The sequence below is a fragment of the Pelodiscus sinensis genome, chromosome 2 (genome assembly GCF_049634645.1).
Source record: "Pelodiscus sinensis isolate JC-2024 chromosome 2, ASM4963464v1, whole genome shotgun sequence".
In the NCBI taxonomy this organism is placed as follows: domain Eukaryota; kingdom Metazoa; phylum Chordata; order Testudines; family Trionychidae; genus Pelodiscus; species Pelodiscus sinensis.
Window position 1 is genome coordinate 228,389,239 of NC_134712.1, and position 22,105 is coordinate 228,411,343.

General features: G+C 45.5%; 1 long non-coding RNA gene across 2 annotated transcripts in view; it reads left to right on the plus strand.

Annotated features, from left to right (window-relative positions):
- The first annotated feature begins 2,061 nt into the window (after positions 1-2,061).
- The window catches only part of LOC142827375 (uncharacterized), a 40,736-nt gene continuing 20,692 nt past the window's right edge, over positions 2,062-22,105 (plus strand). Inside the window, exons 1-3 of one of the 2 annotated variants that reach the window (XR_012902088.1) lie at positions 2,062-2,248; positions 3,959-6,145; positions 18,770-18,830. This is a non-coding gene — a long non-coding RNA (uncharacterized LOC142827375). Of the gene's footprint in view, positions 2,249-3,958; positions 6,146-18,769; positions 18,831-22,105 lie in introns of those variants that run through there. The other variant, XR_012902089.1, reaches the window with a different exon arrangement.

Sequence of the window (22,105 nt, forward strand, 5' to 3'; positions counted from 1 at the left end):
TGCCTACATTACCCCGCTAGTTCGAACTAGCGGGGTAGTGTAGACATACCCTTAGATAGTGAATGGGAGAGGGGAGGCATAGATTCACACAGAGCAGTCAAACCAAATCACAAAAATAAAGAAAAATACCCTGATCATGACTAGATATACTTTTCCCCTTTATTTACTCACAATCCCTTTCTGGTTCAGTCCACTTATATGTCTCGAATTCGTTGGAGGCAAGGTAGTCCTGCCTGGGTTTAAATCATTCTGTGTCTCTCAACTCCTGGTTTAACTCTCTCCCACAAAGAAAGCAGGCAAGGTATCTTATACAATTCAAATTTCAGCATTCTGTTCCCATTGGTTCATGTGGTTCCCTGCCAACAACCTTGCTAGCTACCTGACTTTAACCCCTTGGTCATAGGGTGCTGGCCATCACTCCTCCTATCCATCACATATACCTATAGAACCCCCCCTTGTTATTCTTCACATCCCTTGCTACCTGCACCTCCAGCTGTATTTTGGTTACTGATTATATCCTTGTATGCTTGAGCAATATTTTTATACCTCTCCCCAGTCATCTGTCCAAGTTTGCACTTCTTGTAAGTTTTTGTGTCTAAGCTTAACAAAGATTTCTCTATTAAGCCAAGCTTGACACCCACCTGCCATATTTGCTATTCTTTCTGTACACTGGGATGGTTTATTCCTGTGCCCTCAATAAGGCTTCATTAAAATTGAGCCACCTCGCCTGGGCTATGTCTAGACTATGTTCTATTTTTGAAAGAGAAAGTAGTCTGGACGTGTTTTTTCCAGAAAAAAACTGCATCCAGACTATTTTTGCTTTCAAAAGATCTGCTTTCAAAAGTGAGATCGGAAGAAGATATGCAAATTCCACGGGATTTCCTCTTTTGAAAATAGAACGTAGTTTAGATGTACCCCATGTCTCTTTTTCCTACTTATATAGCCTCTCAGGGGATCCTGCCCATCAGTTCCCTCCAGGCGTCAAAGTCTGTTTTTCTGAAGTCCAGGATCTGTATTCTGCTGCTCTCCTGTCTTCCCTTTGTCAGGATCCTGAACTCAGTCATCTCGTGGTCACTGCTGCTCAAGTTGCCACCTACTTCTACTTCCTCTACCAATTCTTCATGGTTTGTGAGCAGCAGGTCAAGAGGAGCATGGTCCCTGGTTGGTTCCTCCAGCACTTGCACCATGAAGTTGCAACCTTGAGCCACCATTACCCTTTCTCTATTCACTCTAAGGCCCTACTTCAATAGCAGCCTCTTTCCACACAAGGATAATTAGATTCCTCCAGAACTCCTGTGCTGCTCCCTGCATACTGTGCTGAGCAACTGCAGGCACCTCTCCCCTACACCTAATCCATCCCATACCTAAAAATTAAACATTCAGTCCTAAATGCATCATCAAGGATGCCCACCCAGTACTCTATGAGCTCTTGATATAAGTTAAATACCTGGCGCCAAAATAGATTCAGTGCAAAAATCAACCAAAAAGCAGCACAAAGTCCTGTCACAAATGGCCTGGAGCTGTCATCCCATGTTAGGTAAGGTCACCCACATTTCTCAGGCAAACATCCCTTTCTTTAATCAATGAGAGTTGTCAGTTGTGGCAGTCTCATGCTGACTTAACTCATCATAGGCTGAAATCCATTGAGCCCCAGGTCAAGTTGTGTGGCCCATTGTTTTTCTAGGCTTTTTATGGTGGAGGTAGCAGGGAAGCTGGTAGATTCATTGGGCTTAAGAGGGTTATTCTTCTCTGGACTCTTTTGTCTGAAGACGCATGACAATGATGCAGTATTCATATGTGCCCCCACTTAAATAAATAAAATTAGCACAATAGTTCAATAGCTATAAGGTGCTCACCAAATAGTGAATCTAGTGACATGCTGAATGAAAGCCTATAACTAATTGGTTTATAAAACTGGTCACATAGGATGCTAGATAGAAAACTGACTCAAGAGCAGGAGACAAAAGAGTTGTTGGAAAATGAAACGTCACAACTTGCAAATGGCTTGCAATGGATCTGCTTTAGTCATTTGTAATGCCCACATAAACCAGAAAGGCTAGATTGTACGCATGTACGCACTTGGATACATTTGCAAGATCAAGCCCTAAATATTTCGTTGAAAGGCATTTGACTAGAAGAGCTTCAGGTCTGCAGAGGATAATGAAATTGGAAGCAGCACAAATTATGAGGAAAAATGAATCCCGATTCAAAAGGATTTGGATTGTAAAAGTGATTGGTCCAGCAGATGGTAAGTACAAGACTGAAGTACGGTATAAATGGAATTCATTGCAGAAAAATGTACCATAATTTAATATGAGAGCAGGGAACCAATCACCCAGCACACTGAGCAGGGAGGGATTGAGGGTATTATGGAAAAATTATTGAAATAATCAAGCCAATGCACAGCTGCAGTAATAAAGTAGAAAAGAATACAAAACAAGAGTGTGACTATATAAGGTATTTGTTAGGCCTCCATCTGTTCTGATTGCCAAGCCCTAGAAAGGATATTAATATTTCAGGAGGAGTGCAGTGTGGGCCAATGAGAGGATACTGCAGTTATTAGGAGGAAAGGTTATAGAGTGAGACTTACTGTCAGTTGTGAAGAGACCTAGATCCACATTTTCAGAATTATGAAAGGGATCTTGATAGTCAAAGATGCTTTATTACACCGAGGAAAGGAGTGTGTGTGTTTGGAGTGGGTGGGTGCTCCAGCGTCTGAAAATGACAAACCCTGAAGTCTTTACACAGGCAAAACTCCTCAGAGCTTCAATGGGATTTTATTTGTTCCTGAGTAAGGACTAAATAGATATTTCAGCCACATAAGTTACTTCTTGCCATACCAAGGTAGAATTTTCCTGGGAAGTTTGGTAAAAAAAACAGAGCATGAATTTTACAGTTACAGTGTTCTGCAATTTCACCTCTAGTTCACGCTTTTAAAACAGTTCTCTAATGTTTTATGGCTCATCGGCTCCACAATGGAAATTGTGGCGTGTTAACTGGGGTTCATTAAAACAGGCTGTTAAAATGGAGCCAATGGAATGCGAAGGAACAAGCCCTGAAGGGAAAAGAAAAATGATGTGTCTGCCAGCTACAGGGTCAGGTAGCAAGGAAATGAAATAATAGGAATTCCTAGCTCTTGGATAGCACTTTTCATCAGTAGCTCTCAAAGTGCTTTACAGTTATCCCCATTTTGCAGATAGGAGACCAGTCGGGGGCCACTAGATGTTCATTTTCAGACATTGTTTGAGTTTTCTAAATGATGTAGAATTTTGATAACATTTTTGTGAACTAGACTCCATTAAAATACTTTCAATGATTATCCCATTAAGGAAGATTTTTGTTTGCAAATAATTTCAAAAGATCCCTACATTTGTTTCTGAAGATGAAAATGGTTGGTTGCTTTTTTCCTGCTTGTTTCTTATGGAGCTATACTTTAGAACTAGAACCAAAGTAGAGCTATTCAGGAACACCGGCATATGGTTCTAAACCATAAATCCACCAGATGACTTTGTAAAAATAGCCAGGGGCAGATGACCATTTTGCGGGGCCCAGGGCAGCACAATTTTGCGGGGCCCCCCCTTTGCCACGGCACGTGCGCGGTGGTGCCACGGCGCATGCATGGGGCCTGGGGCGGCCGCCCCACTTGCCCTGCCCTATATCCGCCCCTGAAAATAGCATTGGCCTGGAGACGTCTGAGTTTGAGCCCTGCCCACCCGGGAGCATCACTTCCAGCTGCCTCCTTGACATTTCATATCATGCCCTGTATTTGTTTGCTTGTTCAAAAATAAAACTCACATGGGTTGCACTAATGCCAGCCTTTGGTACAGGACACTGTTCAATCCAATCAATATAATCAGTTAGAATGAAAGTCACAGACAGAAATTGGGAGCATCGCAAACCAAAAGTGGTTTATTTAATGTCTTGTCAGGCTCAGACCACTTTTACTATCTGCCCACAGATGAACACACGCCACTGCAGAATAACTGAAGAGGCTCAGCTTACTTCAGCGTTCAGAGACTCGTGAGAAGTGCCAACAAAAGTCTTGGAACCGAGTGAGAACAGCCTCACAATACTACCTTGCACCTACATGCATCGCAATAGAGTGGCACTGTGTCAGGAAGGGGGCTCAGCACCTTGTCATGACTCATTAATGCTGCTGGTCGCTGGAGTGACAGCGGAAGAGCAGACTAGTGTCACAACTGCAGAAATCTTTTGAGGACTTTTAATTGTGTTATCTCAAAGACTCTATTAATCCTATTTACTGTGCTTGCTGCAAGGCTGGTGAGAGATTTTGCTGAGGGCTTGGGGAATCTGGCTCTGGGCCTCCTAGAAGGAGCAGGGTTGGGAGTTTGCCTCCCCCAGCCAGTCCTTCCACACTGTCGGAGCTGCAGGGTGCATGCTGCTGGGGGTTCTGGAGGCAATTTAATGAGCCTGGGATTCCGGCCACTGCTGCAGCCGAGAGCCTCTGGCCTTTTAAATCATCAGGCCCTGGGGCAGTTGCTCCCTTTGCCCCCCTCTATCGACGGCCTTGGCTTGCTCTGTCTCTTGACACTGCTTGTCCCTTGACACTGCTCGTTTTAGCCTTCCCAGAAATGTCTTCTTCCTCTCCATTTACCATATAACTTCCTTTCCTGCCCCGTGCATTCAAAGCACTGCCTTGGGGGAGGAGCGGAGGGTGGTGTCAGGGTTGCTTTCTCCTCTTTAGCTGTGGGAGAAACCCTTCCCTGCAACCTCTGATTCCAACTACTGTTACCAATGGCAACAGGAGTGGTCATGCAGTGAAAAGTTGAAAGCAGTTTAGCACCACTCTGGCTTCTGCCTCTGACACATTATGCCGTGATGACAGATCTCTAGCAACAATGTGGAACTCGTGAATGAGGCCTGTAAAGTTGGCAGCTCTTAAGGGGTTTCATTTTATTAGTGTACTTTTGGATAATTATCCTAAACAACTTTAAGTAACCCACACCCTGTTTTTTAATTGCATTTCTCTGTTGAGTTCAGCACATTTTTAAGAATATAGTATCCAAATATGCTGTTAGGAACTCTGATCTTGTGTTCTGTACTTTTGGAGGAAGGAAGGAAGGATTGATTGATTGATTGATTGATTGGAGTTCATTCTGGGCTAAATCAAAAGGGGTTTGTTTCTATTTTGTTCTAAAAGTGTGTATGTGTTTTCCTAATCTAGATCAAAGTCTGACAATTTGAAATTTTTCCTAGAACTATAAAAGCAGGATTGCAATTACTCCGTATATTGTAGGGAAGGTGGTTAGATACCAAAAGGCCACATTTTTGCAGCTCATCATGGTGGCTGCTGGAAGGAATTTCACACATGATCTTGAGCAAGTGAAATTGGTCATAATCCCTCTTCTGGACTCTTAGGAGCTGTGAAGTTTCTAATCTGACAGCCACTCTGGTTGAATGTTTATGGCATCCTTGATTAATTCAGTACCTACTGCATCACCAGGCTGGGATCATCAACAGGTTTGTAGCTGCTTATTCTAGTAGTATATCCAAATCTAATCCTATAGGGCTTGCTCTTGCAAAAGAGCTTAATCAAGCATTTCTCAAGTATATACAGTACAATTCGTAACTGGCCCTTCAGGCTCCTGGACCGCAGATTTACAAGCTATAGCAGTGGTGTGCTGAGAATTTCTTAAATTACTTCTTGTCAGTGAAATATGTCCCCTCAAGCTAACGCTGTCTTTCATGAGAAAGATACTGGTTCCTTTTAATGGAATGTATCATTTATACAAAACTTCCTCCACAAAGAACATTCATGGGGGATAACTTTTTAAATAATGTTGGATTGTGAAAGCTTTTTCTTGTGTTGGTAGAAATCTACAGTCTTGAGGTTAAGAAAACATATATACATTGGGGGTGCAGGCTCTCCCTAAGTTTTCTACATTTTATCCCACCTTCCCTCTAGGCAGAAGTGAGAGTAATGCAAGCAGCTTTCTTTGCTTACTCCTCCCCTCCCCCCCAGAATGAAAGGACTGCAGGCTCATCAAGCAGAACAAAAGGCCTAGCCCTTGCAAACTGCTGCGTGGCTCCTGGTTGAAATGAGGAGCAGCTGGGTTAGAATCAGAGTTCCTGAGATGCTGTCTCCATTCTTGGCAAGAACAGAACTGCAGCAGAAAACACAAAGGTGAGTAGTCACACTGCTTGCTGGCCTTCCTCACCAGCCAGCCAAAAGCTAGCTATGCTGCTGTTCCTCTCCAGGCTCTCACCCTACCCGTCAGGCTCAGCCACACTGACTGAAAAGCTAGTTCACTCTTCTCTCTTTCTCCTGCCCCCAGACATTTCCCCTTCTTTGCTCTACCAACAGGAATGCAGAGGTGTATCTGGCAAATCCAACTGCAGGGCTGGGAGCTTCTGTGGCACTTTTTTCAGATTCATTGAAACAAGCAAGCTCAGGGAGTTGTGGATGGGGAAGGAAGCTCAGAAATGGTTGCTGCAGATTTCATCATGATCTGCCCACAGCCTCCTATGTTACAAAGGGTGGAGGAGCAAGCCCCTTGTGACACTAGTAGACACAGGGCTGCTCAGACAGGGAAGGGGGCTACTGCTCTATGCATGTTCAAGTTAGCCCAGCTTTGGATGTTTCAGTGCTTCACTGCAAGAGCAGCTGCCATATTTCACTGAACTGAAGGAACAAACACAAGGTGTCACACCACAAACATTGTTTAAATTGCATTTGAAATTTTCCCATTTTTTCCAACTCTCCAGTTTTTGGGGGAATGGCAATACCCCAAGGTGGGGTATTGCCATTTAGTCCTACTAGTCTGTGAGAAGCACTTTAAAGACTAACAAGATGGTTTATTAGATGATGAGCTTTCGTGGGCCAGACCCACTTCCTCAGATCAAATAGTGGAAGAAAGTAGTCACAACCATATATACCAAAGGATACAATTTAAAAAAATGAACAAATATGAAAAGGACAAATCACATTGCAGAACAGAAGGAGGATGCGGGGGGGTGGGAAGGGGGAGGAAGGAAGGTAAGTGTCTGTGAATTGCTGATATTAAAGGTAGGGAGAGTGGGATGTTTGTGAGTTAATGGTATTACAGGTGATAATTGGGGAAACTGTCTTGATAATGGGTGAGAAAGTTCAAAGACTTGTTAAGTCCCTGGTGGTAAGTGTCGAATTTTAACATGAATGACAGTTCAGAGGATTCCCTTTCAAGTGCAGATGTAAAAGGTCTTTGTAGCAGAATGCAGGTGGCTAAGTCATTTAGAGAGTGTCCTTTCTGGTTAAAGTGGCAAGAAACTGTTTTCTCTTTGTGATCTTGTCTAATATCTGTTTTGTGGGCATTAATCCTTTGGCGAAGTGTCTGAGATGTTTGTCCAATGTACATAACAGACGGACACTTTCGGCACATGATAGCGTAGATTATATTTCTGGATGCGCAGGAATATGTGTTCTTGATCTTATAACTCACTTGGTTAGGTCCAATAATGGTATCAGCAGAATGAATATGTGGACAAAGCTGGCAACGGGGTTTGTTGCAAGGGAAGGTACCAGGGTTGGTATTAGTGTGGTATGTCCTGTGGTGGTTGGTAAGAATCATCTTGAGGTTAGGTGGTTGTCTATAGGAGACTATGGGTCTGTCTCCCAGAGCCTCTTTGAGTATGGTATCCTGTTCCAATATAGGCTGTAGTTTCTTGATAATGTGTTGGACAGGTTTAAGTTGGGGGTTGTAGGTGATGACAAGTGGTGTTCTATTGTTGGTTTTCTTGGGTCTGTCTTGAAGTAGATGGTTTCTAGGTATTCGTCTGGCTCTTTCAATTTGCTTTTTTGTTTCTCTGGGTGGGTAGTTGAGATTTATAAATGCTTGGTAGAGATCCTGAAGCTTCTGGTCTCTGTCAGTGGGGTTAGAGCAGATGCGGTTGTATCGAAGGGCTTGGCTATAGACGATGGATCGTGTGGTGTGTTCTGGATGGGAGCTGGATGCATGTAGGTAACTGTATGAGTCAGTGGGTTTTCTGTAGAGAGTGGTGTCTAATTTTCCATTGTTGATTTGTACGGTGGTGTCCAGGAAGTGGATCTCTCGTGTAGAATGGTCTAGGCTGAGGTTGATGGTGGGGTGTAGGTTGTTGAAATCTCTGTGGAATATCTCCAGTGTTTCTTGGCCATGTGTCCAGATCATAAAGATGTCATCGATGTACCGTAGGTAGAGGAGGGGTGAAAGGGGACGGGAGTTGAGGAAACGTTGTTCTAGGTCAGCCATAAAGATGTTAGCATACTGTGGGGCCATGCGTGTACCCATGGCTGTGCCGCTGATCTGGAGGTATAAGTCGATACAACCGCATCTGCTCTAACCCCACTGACAGAGACCAGAAGCTTCAGGATCTCTACCAAGCATTTATAAATCTCAACTACCCACCCAGAGAAACAAAAAAGCAAATTGAAAGAGCCAGACGAATACCTAGAAACCATCTACTTCAAGACAGACCCAAGAAAACCAACAATAGAACACCACTTGTCATCACCTACAACCCCCAACTTAAACCTGTCCAACACATTATCAAGAAACTACAGCCTATATTGGAACAGGATACCATACTCAAAGAGGCTCTGGGAGACAGACCCATAGTCTCCTATAGACAACCACCTAACCTCAAGATGATTCTTACCAACCACCACAGGACATACCACACTAATACCAACCCTGGTACCTTCCCTTGCAACAAACCCCGTTGCCAGCTTTGTCCACATATTCATTCTGCTGATACCATTATTGGACCTAACCAAGTGAGTTATAAGATCAAGAACACATATTCCTGCGCATCCAGAAATATAATCTACGCTATCATGTGCCGAAAGTGTCCGTCTGTTATGTACATTGGACAAACATCTCAGACACTTCGCCAAAGGATTAATGCCCACAAAACAGATATTAGACAAGATCACAAAGAGAAAACAGTTTCTTGCCACTTTAACCAGAAAGGACACTCTCTAAATGACTTAGCCACCTGCATTCTGCTACAAAGACCTTTTACATCTGCACTTGAAAGGGAATCCTCTGAACTGTCATTCATGTTAAAATTCGACACTTACCACCAGGGACTTAACAAGTCTTTGAACTTTCTCACCCATTATCAAGACAGTTTCCCCAATTATCACCTGTAATACCATTAACTCACAAACATCCCACTCTCCCTACCTTTAATATCAGCAATTCACAGACACTTACCTTCCTTCCTCCCCCTTCCCACCCCCCCGCATCCTCCTTCTGTTCTGCAATGTGATTTGTCCTTTTCATATTTGTTCATTTTTTTAAATTGTATCCTTTGGTATATATGGTTGTGACTACTTTCTTCCACTATTTGATCTGAGGAAGTGGGTCTGGCCCACGAAAGCTCATCATCTAATAAACCATCTTGTTAGTCTTTAAAGTGCTACATTGTCCTGCATTTTGCTTCAACTACCCCAGACTAACACGGCTACATTTCTATCACTAGTCTGTGAGAGTCTTTCCTTTGGTTACAATGGGCTTTGGGTCAGGTTACCAGGTAAGACCCATACAGGCTCTTACACACCAATGTTGGATTCCTCAGCAGGATTGCAACTGCACTTTTTAATTCTAGGATTTTTCCCAGAACACCTTTTAAGGAGTTGCTTTTAAAAAAAATATGTACAGATATAAATAAATGCTCCCCTAACCAGCCAGCCATTTTATAGCGGTGTGTCTGCTGTGTTGTATTTCTTTCTCTTCCAACTATAAGTAATCTGAGCTACTGTTTACTTACTCTTTAATATTTCTGAGGGTGGCTGAGTCTCACAAACTTGAGTACCTTCAGTGAATGTCATGGAGGTGATACTCTCAAATCCTTAGCACAACACACTAGGAACTTCCTTCCAAGCTCCAGTGTGGTTTTTTTTTTTTCAGTAATTCATCTACTGTTAAATATTACTGGAAGAAATTAAGTATCTCATCCCCTCTTCACAATTTGGATCATGAGACATTTTAAAATAACAATAATTGCACTGCTAAGGAGATTTTAAGCAAATTATACACTGTCTTTGAAAGAGATAAATACAAAGTATCAAACTGTCTTAAGGCTCCAAAACTGATATCTCAAGATTTGGGATTGGACATATCTTGATGTTGATTTTTTTCTAATCTAAATTAACAGCTAAACTTAAAATATAACTTTAATTGGCATTTGTTCCATTTTCTTTATATAAGAACTGGGAATACTGTTCCTATCAGTTTAATTTCTGAGTTATCACCTGAAAAAATCCCAGGAGTTTTCAAGTTCCTAAGTAGCCTCTGGAATGGAATGATGGTCAAAGCTGTCCCCCCCCCCCCCCCCCAAAAAAAACCTGTTTAGGCTCCTTCCCCACCCCCCAATAGTTCAGAGCATCAAAGAGATCTAAAGTAACAGCACTCTTGCAGCAAAATGTTGATTTTTGTTTTAGGGTTTGTAATTAGGCTATGTCCAGACTGCAGGCTTCTTTCAGAAGAAGCTTTTCCGGAAGAGATCTTCCAGAAAAACTTCTTCCAAAAGAGAGCGTCCACACTGCCAAAACACATTGAAAAAGCGATCTGTTTTTTCAAAAGATAGCGTCCACACAGAATGGATGCTATCTCGCATTTAAATTGTGATTACTATGGATGGAGTGGCCAGTAAGGCACCTGTGCTTTTTCCTCTTTCCTCTTCTTTCAAAAGAACTCCCTCTTCCCCGTCCCCACACACCTTTTTCCAAAAGAACTCTCTCAGAAAAAGGCTTATTCCCCATAGAATCATAGGACTGGAAGGGACCTCGAGAGGTCATCGAGTCCAGCCCCCCACCCTCAAGGCAGGACCAAGCTCCGTCTACACCATCCCTGACAGATGTCTATCTAACCTGTTCTTAAATATCTCCAAAGAGGGAGATTCCACCACCTCCCTTGGCAATTTATTCCAATATTTGACCACCCTGACAGTTAGGAATTTTTCCCTAATGTCCAATCTAAACCTCCCTCGCTGCACTTTAAGCCCATTACTCCTTGTCCTGTCCTCAGAAACCAAGAGGAACAAATTTTCTCCTTCCTCCTTGTGACACCCTTTTAGATATTTGAAAACCGCTATCATGTCCCCCCTTAATCTTCTTTTTTCCAAACTAAACAAGCCCAGTTCATGAAGCCTGGCTTCATAGGTCATGTTCTCTAGACCTTTAATCATTCTTGTCACTCTTCTCTGTACCCTTTCCAATTTCTCCACATCTTTCTTGAAATGTGGCGCCCAGAACTGGACACCGTACTCCAGCTGAGGCCTAACTAGTGCAGAGTAGAGCGGCAGAATGACTTCATGAGTTTTGCTTACAACGTTGATACAACCTAGAATCATATTTGCTTTTTTTGCAACAGCATCACACTGTTGACTCATATTCAACTTGTGGTCCACTATGACCCCTAGATCCCTTTCCGCCATGCTCCTTCCTAGACAGTCGCTTCCCATCTTGTATGTATGGAACTGATTGTTCCTTCCTAAGTGGAGCACTTTGCATTTCTCTTTATTAAACTTCATCCTGATTACCTCTGACCATTTCTCTAACTTGCTAAGGTCATTTTGAATTATGTCCCTATCCTCCAAAGAAGTTGCAACCCCACCCAGTTTGGTATCATCTGCAAACTTAATAAGCTTACTCTCTGTCCCAATATCTACATAATTGATGAAGATATTGAACAGTACGGGTCCCAAAACAGACCCTTGCGGAACTCCACTTGTTATCCCTTTCCAGCAGGATTTAGCACCGTTAACAACAACTCTCTGACTACGGTTATCCAGCCAATTATGCACCCACCTTATTGTGGCCCTTTTTAAGTTATATTTGCCTAGTTTATCAATAAGAATATCATGCGAGACCAATGAATGAGGATTACCAATGTCAGAAAAACCCCTCTTTCAATTTTCTTTCGGAAGAACGCAATTGCAGTGTGGACATAAATGAAGTTTTTTTTTTTTTGGAGCAATGGCTGTTTTTCCAGAAAAACTCTGTAGTATAGACATACCCTGAGGGGCAGGATTGATTACATTCATTTAAAATAATAGGTATTGGGTTTTTGTCTAGTTTTTGTTTTTGTGGCTCTCTGCTTTCATAGAATCATAGAATCATAGAATAATAGGACTGGAAGGGACCTCGAGAGGTCATCGAGTCAGCCCCCCGCCCTCAAGGCAGGATCAAGCTCCGTCTACACCATCCCTGACAGATGTCTATCTAACCTGTTCTTAAATATCTCCAGACAGGGAGATTCCACCACCTCCCTTGGCAATTTATTCCAATATTTGACCACCCTGACAGTTAGGAATTTTTTCCTAATGTCCAATCTAAACTTCCCCTGCTGCACTTTAAGCCCATTACTCCTTGTCCTGTCCTCAGAAACCAAGAGGAACAAATTTTCGCCTTCCTCCTTGTGACACCCTTTTAGATATTTGAAAACCGCTATCATGTCCCCCCTTAATCTTCTTTTTTCCAAACTAAACAAGTCCAGTTCATGAAGCCTGGCTTCATGTGTCCCTGACCACTGTGTCCCTTTCAGGAGTCTGATTTATCTTGTGTAACCCCAAGTTTCACATCAGTGAAAAACTAGTTACTTGTGTATTTTTCATGTCTGATTTTGTATCACAGCATATTATTACTGGAAAAACTGCTTTCCTTCTCATTTTTACCATATGATTATAAAATAAATCAATTGGAATTTAGATATTGTACTTGCATTTTAGTGTATTGCTGTAGTTGGGGGGGAGTGTCATTCCAGAATAAAAAGGGTCAAAACAACCCTAGGAGAGGGCTATGGCTAGGAGCCAAACAAAGGAGAGCGTGTGGCAGCGAATGAGAGTCCAGGAGAGCTGTATAAAAGAGATAGCTGGCAAATCTAAATACACTCTCATTCCAGCTCTGGAGGGAAAAAGACTTAGCTGCTAGCTAGCAGGGTACCTGGGACAGAGCAGTGTTGGGGGACTGCAGGCTGAGCTAGGGGAGTTCCGTCCTGAATACGCCCCTGGCTGAAGCCCAGGCAGGTATTAGGGCTGCAGAGGAGCAGCCAGGGCAGAAGAAAGCAATACGTCCACACCACTTTGCCTATGATAAGTCTCCATTTGAGACTTCAGTTTGACCCAGAGGTAAGGGGCTAGATGAAGACTGGCAGTAGTATCACTGAAGCTAGGTGGGCATAGGGGATTGCAGAGTCTCTGAAGGGGGGGACCCCAGAGTGTGGGGGCACTGCAGGAGGGCAGTACCTTGAAGGAAGGGCACTGCAGTCTGGGAGGGATGTGAGTCCTAATGTAAGGCAGCAGAGCCAGTTAACAAACAGGTAATAGCAGATGGGACACCGGAAGGGGGTGCTCCAGGACCAAGCTGTGCTAATTCCTCAGTGACTAGCAGGAAGCGCCATGGCAGTGAGTGGTGCCATGTTACAAAAATATATAGAGCAATGTGAATGAGGCATTGGCTGTGTGAAATTCTAGTTTGTTCTGACTTTGGTAGTGCTTTTTGTGTGTCTAGTTTTACAGCAGGCTACGTTAATTCATCTAGAATAGATATTTATCCTCTGCAAGGGACATGCACACCCCTGTTTGACTACCATCTGCCCACTGAGAAATGGGTTTTTTCCATACGTATTCACAGAGAGAAGTATATGACATTACAGTGGGATTTCTCAAAGAGTAAGGCGCTGCTCAGTGTAAGTAGAGGTGGAGGAAACTGGCCCTGAATGTACAGGCAGTCCCCGACTTACGCGGATCCGACTTATGTCGGATCCGCACTTACGAACGGGGCTTTCTCGCCCCGGAAGTCGGGGCGAGAGAGCCCCGTTCGTAAGCTGCTCCGGTGCCCCTGGTCTGCTGGAGACCATCTCCAGCAGACCAGGGGCACCGGGCGGGTTCCCGCGCTTCTGAGGCTTTGCCAGAGCAAAGCCTCAGAGGCGCGGGGAACCGCCGCTGCTGCCGCTTCAATCTGGGTGCCTGTGGTCTGCTGGGGACCGTCCCCAGCAGACCACAGGCTCCCGGACTGAAGCCGCAGCCGCGGCGGGGTCCCTCCCTCTGAGGCTTTGCCAGAGCAAAGCCTCAGAGGCTCTGCTCCCCGTGTCCCTGGTCTGCTGGGGAGGGGGGGGGGGGGGCGCAGCTAGTGTGCTCCCCCCCCCCCCAGCAGACCAGGCTTTTGTTTTGGACTCTGGGGCAGAGCAGCTGGGGCGCTGCCGATTGGTCCTGCAGCGCCCGCTCTGGGCACTACTGGACCAACCCGGCAGCACCCCAGCTGCTCTGCCCCAGGTCCTGATTCAGCCGCTGCTGGTCAGTTTCAGCAGCGGCTGAATCAGGATGCCTGGGGCAGAGCAGATGGGGTGCTGCTAGGTTGGTCCAGTAGCACCCAGGAGCGGCGCTACTGGAGCAACCCAGCAGCACCCCAGCTGCTCTGCCCCAGGCGTCCCCAAGTCAGCTTCTGCTGAAACTGACCAGCGCTGACTACAGGAAGCCCCAGGCAGAGTTGCTCTGCCCCGGGCTTCCTGGAATCAGCTGCTGATCAGTTTCAGCAGCAGCTGACTTGGGGACGCCTGGGGTTCTTAAGTTGATTCTGTATGTAAGTCAGAACTGGCGGTCAGTTTCAGCAGTGTCTGAATCTGGACGCCAGTTCCGACTTACATACAGATTCAACTTAAGAACAAACCTACAGTCCCTATCTTGTACGTAACCCGGGGACTGCCTGTATTACTAGCAATCTGAGCAGACACATTTTCCCCCCCCCCCCCCTTACAATGGTGATAGAAATGTAGCCGTGTTAGTCTGGTGTAGCTGAAACAAAAGACAGGACTATGTAGCACCTTAAAGACTAACAATATGGTTTATTAGGTGATGAGCTTTCGGGGGCCAGAGCCACTTCCTCAGATCAAATAGTGGAAGAAAATTGGCACAATTTTTCCCTCTACAATGGATATTGTAAAAATCTATTTTACATCACTGATACCAAGAGACTTCCAGTTATTGCACTGAAATTGTAACTATTGTCTGTAGAATCCAGTGCTACGCGAAGTTCTCTCTCAGAAAAGAGAATCTTATATTTCTTCCTCTTCTGAACTCTTTCTATTTTTTCTGGTCATGATGTAGGCTTTTCTAAAGTTGATTGTCTGGGCCTGGGGTGAAGGAAAAACAAGATGAAATTCAGATAACTTTGATTACACCCCAAAAGAGCTTTGAGCATTAGCTTGTGATGATGAATTGTGACATACCATGTGGTAATGTAGAAAATGACAATACTGTTTTCTTAATTATATGCCTGACTTCCCATAAAAGTGGGAGCTCAGTTTTCAAATGTGAATACCTGAAACTAGGTATCTGAAACAGTCTCTGGACACATAATTAGGCGATGTATGGTACATATTGAAATTTTAATTTTTAGATGCAGTGTTAGGTGCCCATGTTCAAAAGCTGGACTGGGAATTGCATTCTTTACTTCAGACAGAAACCTGAAGAAAATTGGCATAGAAATGTTTGTTTAAAAAAACACACCAAAATAATGAATAGTGTCAAATAACAAAATGCCACCTTGCAATGAAAAGAGGAAAGGTCTTGGGCCTGTAGCCAATTAAACTCACTCTGAAGCCATTTCAGCATACTGGCTTGTTCGTTAACTATTGTTGCTAAAACATCTCAAGCCAGACTGCTCTGGCTTGTGCCAGAGCTTGGTCTGTGCAGGGGTGTTATATTGACCATATGGCCCGGGAAATCCAGGACCGCCCCGAATTTTAATGTCCTGTCCCGATGCCCTCACAGCTCTGAAATGTTTGGAGCCTGGGGACTTTCCAGGACACAGCTAGAAGAGTTTGCACAGCTGATTCTCCTCCCCCTCCCCAGCATGGGGAAATGTAGGAGTCAGGGACACTTCCCAGGCTTTCCCTCCGGCTGGGGATCCAGCCAGTGGCAGCAGTGGGAGGCATTGCCTGTTGGAAGTGCACGGAAAACAAGTAAGCGACTGGGCTGGGGACCAGAGCGGACAAGCAGCGCACGGCTGAGCCAGGGCGGGCCAAAGAGCTGGGCGGCAGGGTGAAGAGCGGCCTGGCAGGACAGCAGGGGGGCACGAAGAGTGGCCCGGCTGGGTTTGGTGCCAGAAAGTCAAGTATGGTGGGCAGCAGCAAGGGGCCTGAAATGACCTTCCCTTATCTGGAAAAATCCCCCATCCAGTACCAGTCAACTCGAGCGGGTCCCGGACCAGGGAGGTCCAACCCCTACCCCCATGTCCGCTTCTGCACCCATCCTCTTGGTCAGACTCTGCACCCTTCCTCCTGGCCAGACACCTACCCCTAGTCCTCTCCTGCACACTCCCTCTTGGCCAGACACCCTACCCCCTGTCTGCTCCTACATCCACTGTTGCTCCTGTACCCTCCCTCCTGGCCACACACTGCCCCCCACGCCCTTCCTCTGTCTCCCTCCCCGTGGCCAAACACCCTATTGCCAGCCTGCTTCTGCACCCTACCTGTCCCCCAGATCCTGCTTCCCATCCCTGTCCCACTCTCTGGCAGCCCTGTAATACACACTGAATCCTTCATTTTTGTTCCCACTCCAGAATCTAAGGGGGCTCCATAAAATCCACCGGAAAAGTAAATCTGACCTATGGGAAGACCTGAACCTCAGTCCCCCCTGTGCCTTCCCCTTGCCTTTTGGGGCTGGAACGCCAGAGGAGTGAGGTGTTTCAGTTGGGGGCCACTTTGGTGAGGGTTGGGAGTTTTGGGAGTTTGTTTGCTTCTCATTTGTGTGGTCCCCAACTGATTTTTTTCTGTGGATCAACGGCCCCTGACCCAAAAAATGTTCCTCCTCCCTGCCATAAATAAAGAAAACATTGAAACCTTTTGTGTTGGACATAAATTAATATTTTATTTAATTTAAAATGAAGTTTGATTAAACATTTAAACTAACATGAAAGAGTTAATCTGTTTAATAAGTTAAATGAAAACATTCTCCCTAGTTGCAGCACTAGCAAAATGGCTCAGGTTTAATTATGTAATTAATGCTGCATTTCCATTAGCAACTGGTGGTCCACGGAAAGGTTTTCATTGAGCCAGGTGGTCCACAGGCCAGCAAGGTTGAGACAGAGGTACCTCCAGCCTCTCCCTCCGAGAGACTACCCCAGGCTTTCTCTTGCTTGAGAAGAGCCCACAGAGAGATCGGGTCTGTTACCGTGGTGGTGAAATCACCGTGTCACTCCAGTGTGGATGATGGACAGACTTTTTGTGAGTTTTCCTCATCCAAGCAGTTGATGATTTAAACATGTTAAGATGCCACGTGAAAACACTTGGTGCATCCACAGAGAGGCAGGATGTGTCGTCTCCAGAGAGGGTTGTCATGACTTGTGAGTCTGGGTGAACAAGCCCTTTGTGAGCTCTGTGAAGAGGTGAGATGATTTGACTTCCAGCTTTAGCGGATTTGTTCTTCTGTCTTTGGGCTGCATGTTGCCTATACTTGAATGGAGTTAGCTGTGACAACACATTTCTGAGTTATTCTGACACACAAAGTGAAATCTGTGCTAAAGACCCCATATCCAATGAGAGAACGCGCTGTTGTCACAAGAAGTAAATTCAAAGTCTTTCCAATTTGCTTCAAAGATGGCCTCTACCAGGCGGTGGGGCTTTGACTGATTGGTCCCTTATATTTTTGAAGGGGGTGACTAAATATTAACTGGATCTTCTTGGGTATTATCAACAGATTGCTTTGGGCCCAATCCCAGCTTAAAATTTAAATTGGATCAGGGGCTTTGTAAGCAGGTTGGAAAGTGGTCTCATTTGGGAATTATTGTGAGGTATTATTTACATAATATAGGCATTGCCATCATGGTATTGACATACACGTTTCTCAGTAGCTTTACATATAAAATAGCCTAGCCCCATTGAGCTCCATGGGAAATATGTGGATAAATCTCTGTATCATTTCTATAACCATGTATCATTCTCCTATAACTTGGTATGTCCTTTTTTATATTGTGACGGCGCGTTGGGGTTTTCCCGACTCCTGCACCCCCGTAATGGCACGGACAGACTCCACGAGCCAGTAGAATAGAAGGAGTTTATTGCTTCCCCAGGATATAGCACAGATGTAATCTGGTTCCAGGGCAGGCCTAGGATGCCTCAGCACCCCTTGAGATGGGGGAGCCTGGGCCCCTAAATCCCAGCCTGTTGCCTAGGCTGCTTCCTCCATGATACCAGACAGAAACCAACTAACTCACTTCCAGCCCAGCCTCCAGCCAGGGGCGGCATTCCACCTTCCTTTGTTTCTCTCTCTGGGGGGTAGCTGGTCCGACAGGTTGAGAGACCCTTGCCTAGTGACTCATCCCCTGTCCTGCTGGGCCATGCTAAAGACAGCAGCTGGTGGGGGTCACCCCCAGCATAGCAACCAGCAAGGTACCCCCCACTACGTCACATATATATATATATAGATCTTGTCCTTTTAGATATATCTTTATGTTAAGCCTTCTTATAGAATCCCTTGTATTAAGAGAAACCTTGTAACCAGACTTTTCCGTAGAAACTTTGTATCAAGCTCTTTATGTTATGGGTCTTAGGAATAGTTAAGGCAGGCCTGCACAATTCGGAAAGTGGCGAGGGCCATACTACTCCAAAGAAAACAGCTGTAGGCCACAAGTAGGGTTGCCACATGCTCTCCCCAAAAATACCAAACATGTGGGCTAAAAATTTGTCGAGCAAAATTTCTGTCCAGTGCCCAGCCGGAAATACAGAAAATACCGGACATTGCACATGTCTGATATTTTCTGATTTTATTTTATTTTTTTACCGGGCAGAGAGCACAAATACCGGACTGTTGGGTAGAAAACCGGACACCTGGCAACCCTAGCCGCAAGGGTAAGTTGGGGGGGGGGTGATACTTTATTAAGAAATCTTCAGTTAAATCAGGCCTGCACAACATACGGCTCCTAATGCCCTTACCTTCTCCTCTCCCAGCATCACCCTGTCTCCCCTCCCACTGACACCTCCCCTCCTGCCCTTTTCCTCATTGTCTCCACTTGGCTCCCTGGCATTTGTCTCTCCTGCACCCTGTCCCTTGGTGCCTTCCCCTTTCTCCTTACCTGCCCCCCTCCCCGCAGCACAAGCCCCTTCCTCCCCCCCCCCCCCCCCCACCTGGCTTCTGCCTTCCAGTTTGCAAGTCTGCCAGAGCCTTTTTGAATCCAGCGGTTGCAGGCCATGACGTCACAACGCCACGTCATGCCAGCGTCCTGGCATCTGGCCGGCATCCCGCTCTCTGGCTCGCACCCCGCCTCTTCACACCGGAGCTGCACGCAGGCAGCCCGGCGGCGAGAATCACCGCACTTCCCCTGCCCCAGCGGCGCTCCGCTCCTCCGCCCGGCCGGTGGTTCAGATGGGGCCACGCCACCCATAGTCAGCACGGGCTGCCCAGTGAGCCCCTGCGGGCCGCATGTGGCCCGTGGGTGGTATGTTGTGCAGGCTTGAGTTAAAGTAAAGCAAAATGTCTTTTGCTAGGAGCAGACTAGATCTCTCTCCTTTCATTGATTGTCCTGTTGAAATGAATGTGGTGTGAATGGAAAATGACAGGTGAGCACCTCCAGCAGCAGTTGCAAGGGTGGAGAGGAGCTGGGAGCCAGATCCAAGACAATACCTGTGAAGTGAGCTAATTGAAAAGAAGACTGGACATACAGATGCCTTAGGAGTCAAGCAGCAAGTGCCTGCTCTTGAAATAACTCTCTTTGAAGCAGCATTAAAAAAGGCGAGGTAATGACTAACTGGCTGCAAGAGAGGGATAAATATGAGGCATCTTGCAGAGGGACCCCAGGTTTTCATCTTGTCAAAGTTGGAGCATCAATCCGGATCTGCAGAAGCCCAGCTCCCCCCACTCCCCCCCATGTAACTCCCCCACCTAACTGGCCAGTGTAGTTCTGGGGAGCAACTACTGGTAACAAGAAGATTGTGTGTGTGTGTGTGTGTGTGTGTGTGAGAGAGAGAGAGAGCATGAGTGTAATGTATCCTATGCATATGATAAAGTATTGATTGATCTATGTATGTTCAATAAATGTGGCATGCTGCCTTATCCCTCTGAAAAAGATCCCGGGTGCTTCTTTTAAGCACAACAAATATACCTTGCAAGCAGTGGTGGTGAGGGTTAGTGACATGGTCTTCTCCACCCGGTAATTGTCATGGTTAGTTCAGTATTGTTGTTCTGGCTTGTGGAAATGGAGGACACTTGGTAGTTTTGCAGTAACATCAAAAAATGTAATTGCAATACAACTCATTAGGCATGTAAATTTCCATTAATCAGTTAACTGACTAATGTTAGGTCACACTGGGGCTGCCATTAGCTCCTGGCCCCCTCCGGACGAGCCCCCATCCACAGCAAGCTAGACTCCCATGGAGAGAAGCTGCTTTGGGGACTGGCACAGCCCCTGCCTGTGGGGCTCCCAGGTTCTCCAGAGACAGGGGTTGCTCCAGACCAGAGCAACCCTGTCAGCAGCAGATCCTCTGCGGGGCTGGAGCAGCCCCCTTCTTATAGCAGGTGGGGAGCTGCTCCAGCCCCCTCTGATTGCCAGTTAATTGGAACCAGTAAGCATCATCCATTAAGAGGACTCAGAAAGCTGTCCCATGAAATTGTGGGATAGTTCTGGATGATTCCCAGACTCTGAGTCAAATGGGGCAGCATCGACACTGCAAAGTAACAGGTCCCACATCCTGGATCTCATCTTGAATCGCGGTTGGACCCTAGCACTGCAGTGTCATTGGGCCCTAGGTCTGAACCCTGGGTTAATGCAATTGCAGTATAGTTGCATGGGGGGCTCCTATGAGGGCCCAAACCCATCCTTATTGGTAGAGGATGGTGGGAGGAGTTCTTAGAGGGGTCATATGATGCCCTTTACTACCAGACATGTGTTCATCTTGATCCCAGAAGTACTACCCCATGGGTGAGACCCCACCCGCCTGCCATAGGAGTCTAAGGGGTTAGGGCATGGCTAGTGGTTTCAGGGGGCATGGCTAAGGTGTCCCTATTTTTGGTTCAGAAAATATGGTCACCATAAGGGGCATAAGCCCACCCATCCTTGCACTGGAATTAACAGCCTCTGTACACCAAGGCCCTATCTGCCCTGCATTGTGCTAGCCGGTAGCAAATGACTATCCCATTGGAACAAGGGGGAGCAGAGAGACACGCTTCCTCCCCCTCATTGTTCCCGGGGTGCCCAAACTCTCATCTAGGGCTTATTATTTACACCACAAACCAAGCCTTTGTCTTTAGTCTACAAATTACACACATTATGTAACCTCCAAATATGCTCCATTTACAGCATTTTACACTGCCTGCAGCTTACTCCTTTTATTTTTAGATAGAAATTCTTCATATTATGACACTATCTAGGAAGCTTATTTATTTGTAAAACTTCATGCGTATGATTAAATATTAGACAAACACATTTATCACTGAACTTATAAATAGATGTCTGTCTGGCATTGCATTCCCTATGCCAAGGGCATGAATTTCATTATGCAGCTTCAGCCTGTGTGGACAGCCTTATTAGGAAAGTGTATCACCATGTGCCTATTTATGATTTCACCAGAGATGAGGGATGTTTGTCAAAGGAAGGACAGTTTAGAAAAAATGCTTTGTGAAAGCAATAGAGGACGGGTACTAGCCTCCTACAGCACAGTGTGGCACGTGACACATTTTCTAAGGCAAACAGACTTTGAGAAATGCACAACAAAACCTGACATACCACCTTGGGCTTGTTCTTGTTCCAATCAAATCGGTGGTAAAACTCCAGCTGTCTTTGCAAGTGGCAGCAGGCCCTTTATATAAGAAAATACTGACTTTGCAACCATCGAAAACTTTTTGATGATAGACATTCTGCTTCAGAAGGCAGGAAATACATACCTGTCCCCAGATCAGTGCAACAAAGCAGAGAACAATACTTACTATGATAGCACCTTAAGGTTGTAATCTGGACTCTGCTGGCAGATGTCCAAACATAGAGACAATGCATTGTTCTGAAGAGCTTCTAAAGAGAAACAGATGAAGAGTGGGGGCTGAGGATACAAGCAACCTAACCTACTGCAGAACCAGCGCTGCTTTTTTAGTTACGTGGATTGTATTTTGAAGGTAGATGGTGTGTGTGTGTGAA